General features: G+C 42.3%; 1 long non-coding RNA gene across 6 annotated transcripts; it reads left to right on the top strand.

The window, feature by feature from the left end:
- Positions 1–8,351: 8,351 nt before the first annotated feature.
- On the top strand, positions 8,352–12,520 carry LOC101770462. 6 transcript variants are annotated; one of them, XR_001164221.2, is made up of 8 exons: positions 8,353–8,970; positions 9,170–9,277; positions 9,515–9,692; positions 9,978–10,078; positions 10,157–10,733; positions 10,853–10,929; positions 11,698–11,806; positions 12,193–12,520. It is a non-coding gene; the product is annotated as an uncharacterized LOC101770462 (long non-coding RNA). The 6 variants fall into 6 exon arrangements; XR_001393220.2 differs by having other exon boundaries at positions 10,153–10,733; XR_001164220.2 differs by having other exon boundaries at positions 10,141–10,733.
- The last annotated feature ends 3,907 nt before the right edge of the window (positions 12,521–16,427 follow it).

The following is a 16,427-nucleotide window of genomic DNA, read 5'->3' as shown; positions in this document are numbered from 1 at the left end:
TGAAAAGCCTCGCGTGATCTTCAGCCTCCCTGGCAGTCTTCACTTAAATGGTCATTACTCCTTAATGGGAAGTCAAAAAGATGAGCCATTTGTTGGAGGTGAAAGTAGACTTGATTATATTTTTGTCCATGTGCATTATGCATGGTTAATATTGACTAGTTTGTGCGTGTGTCTCTTGGAACATGGCTGTGATGTCAAGAGTCAGTTAATATTGACTACACCAGCAGCACCTCAAGCGCCTCCAGTTGCTCCTCCACCTCAGGCGCCTATAGTTGATCATCCAGTTGGGCCAATCACTCGGGCCCGTGTGAGAGAATTAAACTTCTGTTGGAGGTATGCCCTAGAGGCAATCATAGAGATGATGATATTCCATTTGTATCCATGATTTGTATATTGTGTTCATTGAATATCCATTAAAGGCTACTTGAATTGATTTGCAATTATGTGAATTGTATGTGAAACTCTTTACTTGTATGGTTATTCTAAAGTTGTCCCTAGTCGGAGTTCATGTGAGGACACACATGAATATTAGACTAGCACATGTATTAGTTGATGACTATGTTTCACAAGTCATGGACATGGAGATGTTGAACTAATAATGTGGACACATGTGGAGACATGTGTTAGGACTGACCCAACATGAGAAGTAGTTCTATCTTTAAACAACATATACGCTTTGTCCTTAGACCTGAGATTGTCGCATGTTTTCTAGATATGGATCGACCTACTTAGGGGCTATCAAACGCTACGCCATAACAGGGTAGTTATAAAGGTAGCTTTCGGGTTTGTCAAGAAGTATGCTATGAGACATGGTCAATCAAGATGGGATTTGCCCCTCTCTGATTGAGAGTGATATCTCTGGGCCCCTCGAGTGATCGGATCCGAAAATGCATGGCCATACTACGTACGGTTAAGAGTTAACCTACAAAGGGATTCCGAATCACAGGATCGAGAAAGAGCGGTCGGCTTGAAGCTAGACCAAATATCGTGAGGCAAAGGGAATAGCATGTATATTATGTTGTGATGGTTCGTCTGATATGATCTTCGTATGCGTATAGGAGTTGGCACGTCTTGCTAGAGGCCGCTACCGACTATTGGGCCGAGTAGGAGTACTCGGGCCATGTCTATACGTATCCGAACCCATAGGATCACACACTTAAGGGGCTGGAAGCCCAATTCGGATCTGATCCGAGTTGGATTAGGTTTAGGAGTACTAATGGGCCTCGAATCCAGAGGCCCATCAGGAACCTCTATAAATAGAGGGGTGAGGGCGCCCTAGGGTTTACACCTTTTGGCGAAACACACCTGCCGCGCCTCCCACGCCCTCGCCTGTTGCAACTCGCGGATCTAGCAATCCGGCTTGCGACGCTTCCTCCCTGCACGTGTGGATACCTTGGAGGTGTTGCGCCTGCAGCACTTGGACGAGCCATCGACGAGCCGTCGACGAGCCATGACGAGCCGACGACGAGCCGCGGCACCGGAGGCGATCTTGCTGCACGTGGACGAGCTGCTGATGAGCTGCTGGACGTGATCGACTACGTACGACTACGTGATCGTCTTCACTGCACCGACGCATATCTACATCTTCCGCACCAGTAGTGCGTCGAGTGGTAATCCCGTGATCCTTATACGGCAGTTCTTCCTGGTTATACGTGGTAGAAAATTTTGATTTGCGCTAGCGTAGCCTACCTCGTATCCCAACAGTGGTATCAAGAGCCGTAGCTGCTTAGATTTTGATTCGGGATGTGTGCATATGGAGATATGCGAGTTTTCTGTTTGATCTATGTCCTGATTTCGTGCCCTTGCTGCAATGGTAGTGTAACGACATACTCCTACCGGTCGGTTTCCGCCATCGGAGTTAAGTGATACACGTAAATCCAGTTGCAGTGAAGGAAGATCAATATGATTGGTCAAATCGAAATCCAGGGTCATACGCCAGGCGCATTAGATGTGCAATAGTAGATGGGATCTACTGCCGGGGTCGGGATTTTGCCGTATGCGCATGCTTCGGTAAATCAGCCGTAACTTTTCGGTACGATCTCGGATCGGGGCGATTTCTATACGAAAATTGATCTACAGAAAAAGTTACACGTGAATTTCAACCGCTTCGCCATTTTCAGCGAAATTAGATTTGCCAAATTCGGCTTGGAAGATGGAGTTTCGGGCCTCCGAAGTTTGGAACGTTAGGACGCCTAACTCTATTTTGCAGGATGTATGTATGTATCTTGTGATCAGTATGGCCCCCTTGTGTATGTGATGCATGTGTGTAACTCATTCGTGACCTGCGTGTCGCGCGTACGGCAACACGGCAGGAGCCATATGTGTTGTCACCTTATTGTATTTAATGGTCTGCGTACCAATCTGTGATGATCCAAGCAACTATGTAATCTTCATTACTAGATTCTTTACTAGCTATTAGGCGTAATAGCATGCTCTAGTTCTTGGAGGACTCATCACCAGGAGGATGGCGCACATGGAACATGGAGATGGAGATCACCATGGTGAACAAGTTCTATGGAGATGGAGATCACCATATGAAAACGGGCCATACTGTGTCACAACTGTGTGAATGCTATTCTGTTTATGTTTTACTTTCTGCATGCTGTGATGTTAGAAGTAGAACGATCCCTCGCAAAGTTTAAGTTAGTATGCCCTCCCAACTAAAACTTGCACCGTCCCATGTCTTGTACAATTAGTGGTGGGTCTATGAAATTAGGGTGCCACTAGTTTTCCTTGACTAGACGGGTTTGTGTCGGACACTTACACGCATAAGGGTTGGTTTGCTTAACAAGGTTATCTTAACGGTTAAGGACCTTGGGGCATAAAGGTTGGGCGCCGAGACATAGAGATGTCACCCAACAACAGGAGTCATATGTGATATGATTAGCAAAAGTTGCTTACCGATCTACCTCGTTTGCTAGCGGTGATGCTAAAGCTCACTAGTAGACTTGTTAGTTGTGGATCCTGAATCACTAAGTTTCAATAGAGGGATATTGATTTTAGTGAGAGTAGATTCTGTTAAAATAGTTTAATGTAATTTGCTCTATCATGGATACGTTTGTCTTAGTGTATTTTGCATTACTTTTGTTGTAGATTAAATGACACCTAGCAACACCACCACATCGTTTGCTTTGCGTTCGGTCCTTGAGAAGGACAAGTTGAATGGAACAAACTACTCGGATTGGATCCGCAACCTGAGAATTGTTCTCAGGGCTGAGAAAAAGGAAGATGTTCTAGACAACCCACTACCAGAAGAACCTGCTGAGGATGCACCCGCTGCTGCTAAGAATACTTACAAGAAAGCATGTGATGCTAACCTCGAAGTAAGCTGCCTTATGCTTGCTTGCATGGAACCCGAGCTGCAGATGCAGTTCGAAACAAACCATGAGGCGCACGATATGATCGTGGCGCTTAGAGACATGTTCCAAACACAGGCCAGGACTGAAAGGTTCAATGTGTCTAAGGCCTTTGTTGAGAGCAAGCTAGCAGAAGGTGCAGCAGTAGGACCACACGTAATCAAGATGGTTGGTTACACTCAACGGTTGGAGAAGCTAGGCTTCCCACTGGGCCAAGAGTTGGCCACTGATTTCATTCTTTCGTCTCTTCCTCCTAGCTATGGGAACTTCATCTCGAACTACCATATGCATGGGACGGAGAAGGGTCTGAATGAGCTGTGTGGCATGCTTAAAACAGCAGAGGCTGACATAAAGAAAAGCGCTAGTACCAGCCATGTGATGGCGATACAGAACAAGCCCAGCTTTAAGAAGAAGGGCAATTCTTGGAAGAAGAAGGGCAAGGCTGGAACGTCCAAGCCAAACCCACCGCCCAAGGTTAAAGCTGGACCTGGACCTGCTCCAGACAAAGAGTGCTTTTACTGTCATGAACTTGGTCACTGGAAGAGAAACTGCAAGCAGTACCTAGCTTCCTTGAAGAATGGCGGAAGTAAGAGTACTTCTACCTCAGGTACGCTTGTTGTTAATGTTATAGACAACATATTTCTCGCTGATACAATTATTAATTCTTGGGTATTTGATACCGGATCGGTTGCTCATATTTGCAATTCGATGCAGGGAATGATAAGAAGTAGAAGCATGGAAAGAGGAGAAGTTGATTTCCGCGTGGGCAATAATGCAAGAGTTGCTGCTTTGACCGTCGGGACGATGCAACTCCACCTCCCGTCAGGATTTATTATTGAGTTGAATAATTGTTATTTTGTTCCTATTTTAAGTCGAAACATTTTATCTCCTTCATGCTTGATGAAGGATGGTTATTCATTTGCGAGTGAAAACAATGGTTGTGTGATCTCTAAGAATAATATGTTTATGGCTTTTGCACCCATTGTGAATGGATTGTTTGTTTTAAATCTTGATGGTTCACCTGTCTGTAATGTAAGTGCTAAAAGGCCTCGGCCTAATGATTTGAGTCCTACCTACTTGTGGCATTGTCGTTTGGGTCATATAAGTGAAAAGCGCATGAAGAAGCTCCATTCTGATGGACTTCTAACTTCGTTTGATTTTGAATCATACGAGACATGCGAGGCTTGCTTGCTAGGCAAGATGACCAAGACGCCTTTCACAGGATTTCCTGAGAGAGCAGTAGACTTGTTGGAACTCGTACATAGTGATGTATGCGGACCAATGAGCACGACGGCTAGAGGAGGATTCCAATACTTCATAACATTCACTGATGATTTTAGTAGATATGGCTATGTCTACTTGATGAGGCACAAGTCTGAAACCTTTGAAAAGTTCAAGGAATTTCAGAATGAAGTTGAAAATCAGCGTGGCAAGAAAATTAAGGCCTTACGATCTGATCGTGGAGGCGAGTATTTGAGCCACGAGTTTAGCAATCATCTAAAGAGTTGCGGAATTGTTTCACAACTTACACCGCCTGGAACACCTCAGAGAAACGGTGTGTCCGAGCGACGTAATCGAACTTTGTTAGACATGGTTCGATCAATGATGAGCCAGTCGGACCTACCGTTGTCATTTTGGGGATACGCTCTAGAAACAGCAGCTTTCACACTTAATAGGGTACCATCTAAATCCGTAGTTAAGACACCATATGAGATATGTACTGGAAAGGTTCCTAGTTTGTCGCTCGGAACGGGGTTTTCCTAGAGAAAGAGTTTCTCAAAGGAGAAAAGAGTGGAAAGGCAGTGCATCTTGAAGAAGTTCAAGATGAGCCGATCGGGCAAGAATCAATGAGTGATGCTAACGTAGCAGAACAAGTTGAGATACCCATGGCAAGAGAAGCACCGCCACAACCACGAAGGTCGGCAAGGCTCCGCGAAATGCGGGAAATATTATTGTTGGACAATGATGAGCCTGCGACATATGCAGAAGCAATGATGGACCCAGACTCCGAAAAATGGCAGAGTGCCATGCAATCCGAAATAGAGTCCATGGGAGACAATCAAGTTTGGAACTTGGTTGACCCGCCTGATGGTGTTAAAGCCATAGAGTGCAAGTGGATCTATAAGAAGAAAAAGGACATGGATGGAAATGTTCACATCTATAAAGCACGACTTGTCGCAAAAGGTTTTCGACAAGTTCAAGGAGTTGACTACGATGAGACCTTCTCGCCCGTAGTGATGCTTAAGTCCATTCGGATTATTCTAGCTATAGCTGCATATTTCGATTATGAGATATGGCAGATGGATGTCAAGACAGCTTTCCTGAATGGAAACCTAGCTGAGGACGTGTATATGATACAGCCCGAGGGTTTTGTCGATCCGAAAAGTGCTGGAAAGGTATGCAAGCTTCAGAGATCCATTTATGGATTGAAGCAAGCATATAGGAGTTGGAACATTCGTTTTGATGAAGTGGTCAAAGGGTTTGACTTCACCAAGAACGAAGAAGAGTCTTGTGTTTACAAGAAGGTTAGTGGGAGCTCTGTAGTATTTCTAATCTTATATGTGGATGACATATTACTGATTGGAAATAACATTCCTATGCTTGAGTCCGTAAAGACTTCACTGAAAAATAGTTTTTCGATGAAGGACTTAGGGGAAGCGGCATATATTCTGGGCATTAAGATCTATAGAGATAGATTGAGAAGGCTTATAGGTTTGAGCCAAGATACTTATATTGACAAAGTGTTGAAGCGGTTCAGCATGGAAGAGGCAAAGAAAGGGTTCTTGCCTATGTCACATGGCACACATCTCAGCAAGACTCAGTGTCCTTCGACTGCTGATGAGCGGGATCGCATGAGTAGAGTGCCATATGCCTCGGCTATTGGATCTATCATGTATGCAATGATAAGTACTCGCCCAGATGTTTCATATGCGCTAAGTATGACAAGCAGACACCAATCTGATCCAGGTGAGAGTCACTGGACAGCGGTGAAAAACATTCTTAAGTACTTGAGAAGGACTAAAGATATGTTCCTCGTCTATGGAGGTCAGGAGGAGCTCGTTGTAACAGGTTACACCGATGCTAGTTTCCAAACCGACAGAGATGATTCAAAGTCACAATCAGGATTTGTGTTCACGCTAAATGGTGGTGCTGTTAGTTGGAAGAGTTCCAAGCAGGAGACGGTGGCCGATTCTACGACAGAAGCCGAGTACATCGCGGCTTCGGAAGCCGCGAAGGAAGGTGTTTGGATAAGGAATTTCCTCATTGAGCTTGGTGTGTTCCCGAATGCGTCCAGCCCATTGAATCTCTACTGTGATAACAATGGGGCAATTGCGCAAGCAAAGGAGCCAAGGAACCACCAGAAGAATAAACACGTAATGCGGCGATTTCATCTCATTCGAGACTTCGTTAACCGGGGTGAGATCAAGATATGCAAAATACACACGGATCTGAACATTTCTGATCCGTTGACAAAACCACTCCCGCAGGCTAAGCATGATGCGCATGTAAGAGCTATGGGTATTAGGTACCTTCTAGATTGACTCTAGTGCAAGTGGGAGACTGTTGGAGGTATGCCCTAGAGGCAATCATAGAGATGATGATATTCTATTTGTATCCATGATTTGTATATTGTGACTACTTGAATTGATTTTAGTAGATATGGCTATGTCTACTTGATGAGGTATGCCCTAGAGGCAATCATGCTGTTAAGGAACGAAGGCCCAGCGGAATAAGAAGATGGCCCAACAGGGCAGCCCAGGTGGGGCGCCTAGGGTTGGGAGCCGCGGCCCTCCCCCTGGTCGTGCGCGCCCCCCTCCTGCCGTGGCGCCTCCTCCGGACTCCAGGGGCTGCGCCCCCTTTATTTAGTCAGAGTCCCTTTTGTTTACAACTTGAGTTTTGTTTTACATCTAGCTTTAGCTACTCTCGAACACGCACAAATACGCGCTGTCCTTGTGTGATTCAGAACTCCACCTTCGAGTGATATTTAGATTGCTCGCCTCTTTTTCTTGTTCGTTCTTCGATTGCGGACAGGAATCGATCTTCGTGATCAGGCTGATCTTGCACTAGCAAGGTTGGTAACCACAGGGAGTTGGTTCAGCGATTGCATTGGCGCTTCGGGTTCGCTCGTCGTAGTCGGATCGTGGGGGTCTACTTCCACCAAGTCGAATTTATCTCCACTCACCGAAAGATCGGGCACTCCGACTCTATCAAGATTACTGATAAGTTGCCTTCTAGAAGTTTCAAAAATTTAGGAACTAATTTACTATTTTCTATATGTTAAATGAATTTCTACGTGGTTATCCAAATTAATTTCAAATTGAACTACATGTGCATCTAATAGGATAAAAAAATTGCAAAAAAATATATATATGTTGTTATTGGTGGTGTGTACATGTTTATGAGGCACAAGTCATATAGAGTTGATGCACACATATATAGGCCAAATCAATGTCTCCGTAGTCACACCCATCTCCCACTATGATTTAAGGTGATGAGTACTAGTAAACTTTATCTTTTTAATGTCAATTTGATATAACATTGCGTTCACATATTTTTTATGTAAAATAAATTATATTTTATTAGCAATTATACACATATTTTTAAATTTAATTATTTCCAACCTTGACTGGAATTACTCCAAATGTTTTAATCTCATACAATTAATAAAAAAAGTAAGAAGGGGATTTTTTTATGATACTTCATTTTTTTTTGCCTTCCGCCCGCCAGCCGTCACCCCGTCGCTATAGATGTACATGCAGCCCGCAGCCCGACAGCCCGGCACGAAGTTCGATTTTTTAGCCCGTTCCAAGCCCGGCCCAGCCCGTAACTCTTTAGGCTCAGGCTAGCCCGACCCGATGGTTCGTGCTGGATGTGGGCTTGTCCCTCGACCCGACGGGTGGCCCGGCACGGCACGATTTTAATGTGCCGGCCCGAAATGGCCCGTTCCCTATCGACCCAACAACACAACAGCCTGCTAACTGCCTAACTCTCACTCGTCCGTCCGTCCCCCTTCCTCTCCCTGTGACCTGCTGCCTACCGCTGCCTAACCGCCTCTCCCCTATCTCTCGCATGGCTCTATGCCTCAATCCTTCCCTTCCTCTCCAAACCTCCACTCCCCTCCGGCCAGCAGCGGGGGCGGCAGCGTGAGCAGGTAGTGGCGACAGCCCGAGGGGCTGGAGCAGCGGGCGCGGCGTGGGAGGCCGGTAGCGGCGGGTGCGACGTAGCGGCGGCTCGCGTGGGAGGCCTGGAGCGGTGGGAGGCCGGCGGCAGCGGCTCGCGCGGGCACCCTTTTTTTCCGCAATTTTCCCGCAGACACCGCCGCCCCATCTCCCCACCCCGTTTTTTTCTGTTGCTTTTCTCACGCAGACAGCCGCCGCCGCCGCGCCGACTCCTCCCGTCGCCCTATCCCGCAGCCACCGCCGCCCACTCGCCAGGCACGCCTCTCTGCTTCGCCACGCCGGAGCCACGACATCGCCGTGTCCATGTTGTGGGCGAGCCGTTCCTCGCTCGCCGCACGCTGCCGTGTCCATGCTGTTGGCGAGCCATTCCGCCTCGCTGGCTAGGTCGATGCTGCCACCACGCCGGTCAGACAATGGATACATCACCGAATCATGTAAGTGTAATTCATGTTGTCGGACACACTGCAATGCCATGTTTCTGTCCTGATGCTCCTTGAGTTCTCATCTATTTGAGTGCATTGGCTATCAGTTGTTCATGTTCGATGAAATGCATTACCCATGCCATTCTTATCTTGTGGCACCACTCTCCTTCCTAAAGGTTTTATATTTGTCTACTTTTCATCGAAAATGCAGAGACAAATCGGGTGTTAGCCACTGCATCACATGGCGCCCTGAACTCCTGCCAACTGCGCCTCTTTACGCATCTCTGGGAAGCTCTTTGATGGTGTGGTTCCTGACCTGGTGAGTTTTGAAGTATCTTAATAGATATACCACGTATTCTTATTGTGAGTTTTATGGCTCTTCTGCATTTCAATAAATCTCAGAACCTGTTAATTTACAAAAACACAAAGTCAATTTTGATGTACATCTGTCCAATATTTGCATATTCCTGCTCTCAGCCATGTCATCCTAGCTATGTGCTGAATCGATGCAAGTCAGTTAAAACTGATAACTCTATTGGGTCTCCCAATTGTACAGGGTTGCGGGTCAGAGTAGTGTTAATGACCTCAAGGTGTCTGCAGAGGTGTCTATGCTGCTCATAAATACTATCTTGACTGAGATCGAGAATGGAACATATCCTAAAGGATCATTCTAAAAAAATCCTAAAGGGTCATTCTTGAATGTAGATGTACCAACAGATGCTGCGCACCACAAGGTAAATATCCATCACTGATCTGAAGTAAACTAATGCTCTTTAGAATTGTATGGGGGAAGCAAACCTAAATGCATTGAGCTATACATGTACTAACTGGACAAACTATAGAGCATGGCCCTGGACATGTCAAAGTTCTAAGAATTTTATGTTTCTGCTGAGTTTCACTTAATGTTCAATGTTAATGGAATTTGCCTCGGAATATTTGTAAAACATTTATGTCAGAATCTTTGTTTATGAACAGATGGAAACCTAAGTTTTTTTTTATCTGTACTGTTCTTGGAATAGGGGTACAAAATTACGAAAGAAGTTACCAGACAGCAAACATGGACGGTGAAAAGGACAGTGAACTAGCCGCACCATCAGAGAATGACCTATTCAAGAGAGTGGTAAGTTAGCATTTCCAAATTTCATTCTAATGTTCTAATCACATGTGAACTGGATCTCATAGGAATCCTTAAAGAAAGATACGACAAAGGAGGACTGCGGCCGTGTCATCCATGGCGCCCGGCACATACAGAAGCCGGTTGCGTCCTCCTCCCAGATATGGAAGACGTTGTCATCCCACCGCACCCTCAGCAAACCTGACGCCGCCGCGGTGCCTCCCGCGCAACCCCGGAGAGGGCCAGCGCTATCCACTCAGCCATGGACTTGAGACAAATTGGCTTTGGAGCCTCAGATCTTCTCCTCCCGTGCCCAGGCAAGGCCTTCTATCGTTCCGTTCCCCAACTCCAACATCCAAGAACACAGGAAAGAAATCAATTGACTGAGGTAAGCATTGTTGATTTCTTATATCAAGGAGGACTACCATTTAATGTGTTATTTGTAACCCTGTTACCTTTGACATTTGTAATCACTTTTGTGAGATGGCTGCTGATTACCATACCGCAACACCACGAGCACATGTGTCGGACTTTACAAATGAGCATGTGCCTTTGTAAATATCTTGCTCTTTCAGTGTTTGCTGCTAATTTTAATTGCCATGCCCTATTTCTGACATGGAGCAGCTGAGATTTGTTCAGACATAGCCCCTTAGCTCCTCAGGTAATTGCAAAACTATTTGAGAATGATGCACACCCATGCTATCCTAATTGGAATATTTAAATTAAAGAATGCTCACTTGCACACTCCTTAGCTCTTATAAATTTATTTGTATGCAGCAGATGAGGGTGATAATGTCCTGTCTAATTGGTTCTGGAGACTCATTACATATGCCTATATTGGGAAGAAACTACTACAGGTGTGCTTTCTCTTTGTTTATGCCATTGAATACTGGATTGAACATTGTATAGTTAAAAATTTCTTCAAATTTTCATAGCATACTGATTGTTAGATTCTACTGATGAGCTACAATATTTATTTCTCTAAATGCTTGTAGAAATAGATGCATGGTTAGTCCATCTCCAGATTAATTTTTTTTTCTCAAGCATTGCTTATGGATTAAGTACCTACATGTATCTAGGTTATTAGTTTGTAGTGGTCTTCCTGGTTATTAGATTCATCTTATTTGGCAGGAATCACATAAAGCAATTAGTATACTTAATTTGAGAATTGGCTCTGAACTAACAAGCTCAGAATGTATTATGCTATTGACTAGACTATCTGTGCTAAATACTAAAAAATTCTGTTAAGGATGTGCCCACCAGTTGTACATGTGACCAATCAGATGTGGGAGTTTTAAACCATAGAAGAGTTCTGTATAATAGGATGCATTTCAATGATGATGGTGGCATCCTAAAAGACCGACTTCAGTTAATTCTTAGAACTACCAAGCATAGTAAAGTTTCTTAAGATTAATAAATTTCTGTGATGACTGAACTTATATTGTGCTTCCCTTTTTTCCTAGCTCAAGCTTTCCGAGTTGCATGAACCATATGTGTTAATATCATATATCTTACAGAAGTTAGAGCTTAGTCAATGTTAGTGAGCTTGGATAGGAGGCTGCCTCTGCCTCTGCCTATGTTTACTGCATTCAACATATATGGTGGTAATCTGATGCAATTTGCAGCTTCAGAGACTAGCCAAGCCATACTTCAAGAACCATAACAACTAAATTGTTGAACATTCCTAAACTACCAATGACACCACAGAGTGGTAGAGGGACTATTGATGATGAGGTAATTTTTTTCTCACAATCTACACATTCATTTTTCAGAAAAAAAAGAGATGCAATTTGTCCATTTGTGTGTCCAAGCATCTAACTTTCTATGGCTTTCTTATATATGCAAAAATTGTTATTTGGTTCAGTTGTTAGCATAATATTTCATGTTTATGAATTAAATAGTCAAATCATGTTCATTGCAATATGATTCATGTCAATTCTTCTTAGGTACTAGGCATGCATGTAAAGCTTTTATTTGTGATATTCTTCGTATATGGACTTCTAAAGTAGCTTGAGCAAAGAGTTAACTTGTGATGGCCAAGGATGCATCAAGTTACATATGCTATACAGACTTGCTATTGGAGTTGATACTAAATGGACATTCTATTACACCCTATACAGGAAGTTGGAAGGTGCACATATTACTGTTCTTCGCAAAAGGTTATTCAATGGTTAATGCTGCCACCAACGCCACCACGGTGCCCGTGGAATGGAAGGCTGCGTCCTGCTCTCTCGCATCACCTTTCAGGAGTATGAATTGAAGCTGAAGCCTATGGTTGCTGGTGTGTAGGGTGCTAGCGGCTCAGAGATCACCAGCCAGTAGCATTTCTTGGTGTTAATTTGAACACTGGTGGACAACAATCCAAATGATATTGCCATGTACATAAATTTCAGTGATGTTGCTGATATCATATTTCGTTATCGTAGCATGTGTTATTTGAGATGGATATTATTGCCTTTCATTAGCTCGGACAAACACAATAAGGCCCCGTTTGGATCCCTTCATTTTGATGGAATTGAAATCTACTTAATGGAGTAGGCTAATTTATGTTGGAATGTGGCATTCCACAACTTTCCAAAGTTTAGAAGCCTATCTTAAATTCATGAGGTGGGAGATGGAAATTGATTCTATAGATTATGGTTATTAGAATGGAATTCAATTCTTATAGCACGCTCTTGGACTCGCTTATCTATAGTAGAAGTGTAGCATATAAGTATCTCTCCCATATCACCAACTATAATATACAACTATATTCCACATACAATTATATTAGCTTAATTAATTTGTGTCTAAATTATGATTATTAGAATGGAATTCAATTCCAATGATCCAAACGGGACCTAAAAGAATTATGCCACAATAGTATTATTTGTTAGAAATTTACAGTTAATAAAACTTTTCCTAAAAATAGCACGGAAATTGATGGAATTCATACTTACAACTGCAATTGAAGGTACACTAGATTGTCCAGGAGAACCATGGGACGCATCCATTCCCAAAATTATAGTTGGGACCTTGGATATAAGAGGCATTGCAGGGGATGATTCAACTTGGAGCATTCAATTTAAGTCACCAGTTAATGTGCTCATGTACTTTAATACTCGACTTCTACCGCTATTATGTAATTGTATATTATGTTACCATGTAAGTTATTTCAATAATAGCTGGTTTACTTTCGCACACGAGTAAAGGCAACGTGACTGTGATTACTATACAATTATCATACTCGATTCTCATTCCAATCTGTTGCCTTCGCATTGGTGAGTATATAAGAATAGTTACGCATCTTCTTTAAAGTTAATATTTATACTATCGCATGCAGGCATTATTCGTCATTATTAAGGATCATGATTTCTTTTGTCACATCAAGACATATAGATCTAAACATAAACGTATGCAATGACCTAATTAGAGCCACCAATTTTAGTTTTTCCCCCAAAAATATATCACATTCTTGACACTGGTGCATGAATATCAATCCTTTTAATGAAGATTTTACTTAATTGGTCAAAAGATTAGCGCGCTTGGGGCACGCTCCAGACTAGTGTATATGATATACAATGCCCACGAATAAATTTTAGTGGCAATACAAATATTCTAGCAACCAAATATACTCAGATGTAGCCACATATGATGCTAGTGGCAATAGAACCTCAACGGATGCAACGAATGACTTTTTCGATGCAATATAATAAGATCTTTTGCAACACAGGACAAGATTAAAGCATCACAGTTTCATCGTGGCCATATTCACAACTACTTGCAACTAATATTTTTTTGGATGCAATATAGCAACAGCTTTTGCAACGCAGGTCAAGATTGAGACGATGTAATTACACCGTGGCTATATGCACAGCTACTTGCAACCAACTTTACAATGGTAGCAACAACACCTAGCTATCGCAACACAAATCAATATTATCACAACTCAACACTAGTCATAGCAATAGGAACCCATACTCGCAACCACCTTTTCCACTGTAGCATTAGCGCCTCCCTTTTGCAATAGAGCTTATAACTAATGCAACACACAATTTTTGTGGCCATAAGGCCCATATATCGCTACCAATTATGCCGTTGGTTGCCATAGAACTAAATATTGCAACCAAATGTGTGGTGTTGCGAAAACAAGTGGTGCTAAGATCCAACCCAGTCGTGACACCTATATTGGGTTGCAATATGGCTATTTTTGTTGCAATATGGATCAATTGCATCTATGTATGGTCGTTGACAGGTGGTTGCATTTGGAATGGTGCAATAAGTTCTTGCATCCTTTTGGATATGGTGTTGCAATATGGTGGTTTTACAATGCACATAAAAAAACTAACGCAACCGCAATTTTGTTGCAAACACAGATATTGCGACCAACAGAATGGTTACGTGAATTACTGTTGCAATGAAACACATGGCTGCAATATGACAGTATTGCCACGAACGAATTTATCGCAAAATAGCTTTATTGTCACCCCGTAGTTACATGGGAATATGGCCATATTGCCATGTAATATGCTCCATTGCATCAAATAAATATTGCAACGTAACAAATTTGGTGGATAGAGTCACAATTGCAACGTTCACTTGCTGGTGGCAATAAAAGGTAATGCAACGAATCATTGTTAGTGGTAATAGATGAAAAATGCAACGAATCATTGTTGGTGGTAATAGATGGAAAATGCAATGAATCATTATTGGTGGTAATAGATGGAAAATGCAATGAATCATTGTTGGTGATAGTCACGTCCTATATCAACGCATAAAGTTTGTAGCAATAATGTATATTACAACAATAAATAGTGGTTACTTTATGGCAATAATGTGTATTGCAACAATAAATGGTGGTTGCGTAGTAGTTTGTTGCAACAAGGGTATTTTGGCTAGCGCCTTTTTAATTTCATTTTTAGCAAGAATTTTAATTGTTGTTACAAAATAATTGTGCCTTGAACATATATTTCATCATCACATATAAGAACTCAAACTTAAAATATATGTCTTAACCAAAGTAATAACACAATAACCAGAGTAGCAACCAAAGTAATAACACAATAACCAGAGTAGCGCTAAAATAAACATGACCATAGCAAAATAAAAATATCATCTCTGCTATGTTTAGCATAATAAAATAAAACTAAATATGAGTTCTCTTATTGATCTATTCATGCTCCCATCAGCACCAGCAGTCACCAATAAACCTTATCTAATTCTTCATTCTTCTAGCACCAGCATATAGACATGAAAGCTTTCTCTAAATATTTTGGTTGTCCACGCTTTCCTGCAATTCATATAAACACATATAATTTATTAATTTAATATAGGAACCTTGGTGATTAAGTGCATGGAATAACTAAACACATGCAAAATAAATGATCATAGTGACATAGAAAGATAGAAAGTAAATTAAGGAGCACGATGCAATATCATATACCGTCCAGCTTCAAGCCTGACACTTGCTAAGTTAGTTTACAACTTGACACTTCTGCTCGAAAAGGATGGCATGACCTACAACAAATAGAAATGATAAGAACATGAACTCTCAGGAAAAAGGTTTGATTGACTACTAAAAGTATTCTGATGCAAATACCATGAATCTGCAGTGAGGGAAGGGAAGAGGACAAGGCAGATGAGCATCATTCTGCCAAGGAGTGTAGAAAATTAGAAATAATTGGAATTGGAGATGGTAAGACTCCAAGAAATAGTTTAGGACTTCAACAGTACAACATCTCCTGCTTTCACTACTATGCTGGCATCATCATTGACTAGAGTCTGAGGCACGCCTCCGTCGTGCTACTCATTTCATTTTCGAGTCAATAAGCTTGCTGAGCTTTGCTGGTGAATCCTTGATGGTCTTTTGTAGTTGTTTTCTCCCAGTATTCTGAAATGAGCAAAAAAAGGAAAGTTAAAGCATCATCCTTTAGCACACCATTCAAAGTATTTTGCCTGAAATAGTGAAAATTTCAAGTAACCTAATTTGTGCATAACATTACAGGACCAAATTTCAGAAGAACAGGATATAGACTATCTGATCAGGAATTTAGGAATGAACCTATGAAGCATACATGTTTCAACAATAAGCCATTAGCTTTGAGAAGGATAACTGCATACTTTCCACAACAAAGAGCTTCCAATCATCCTTGGAAAAAAAAGTGGTTTTGCAACACAGCCAGTCAGCCATGATGTCACATTGAATGAAACGGAAGAATCCATTTTAATTTAGAAAGGGAAATCATCCCTACCTTCTTTGGAGGTTATTTTGTGGGTGTCACGGCATTAATCATGAGAAAAAAGAAGAATAAATTTACTACTGAACAAACGAAAAAAAATATGAGTGCTTACTTGCTGCAGGTAATTTAGCTATGAG

This window comes from Setaria italica, chromosome VI (genome assembly GCF_000263155.2).
Source record: "Setaria italica strain Yugu1 chromosome VI, Setaria_italica_v2.0, whole genome shotgun sequence".
Lineage (NCBI taxonomy): Eukaryota > Viridiplantae > Streptophyta > Magnoliopsida > Poales > Poaceae > Setaria > Setaria italica.
The sequence above is the reverse complement of the archived record's forward strand: the minus strand, read 5'-3'. Positions and strand labels throughout refer to the sequence as shown.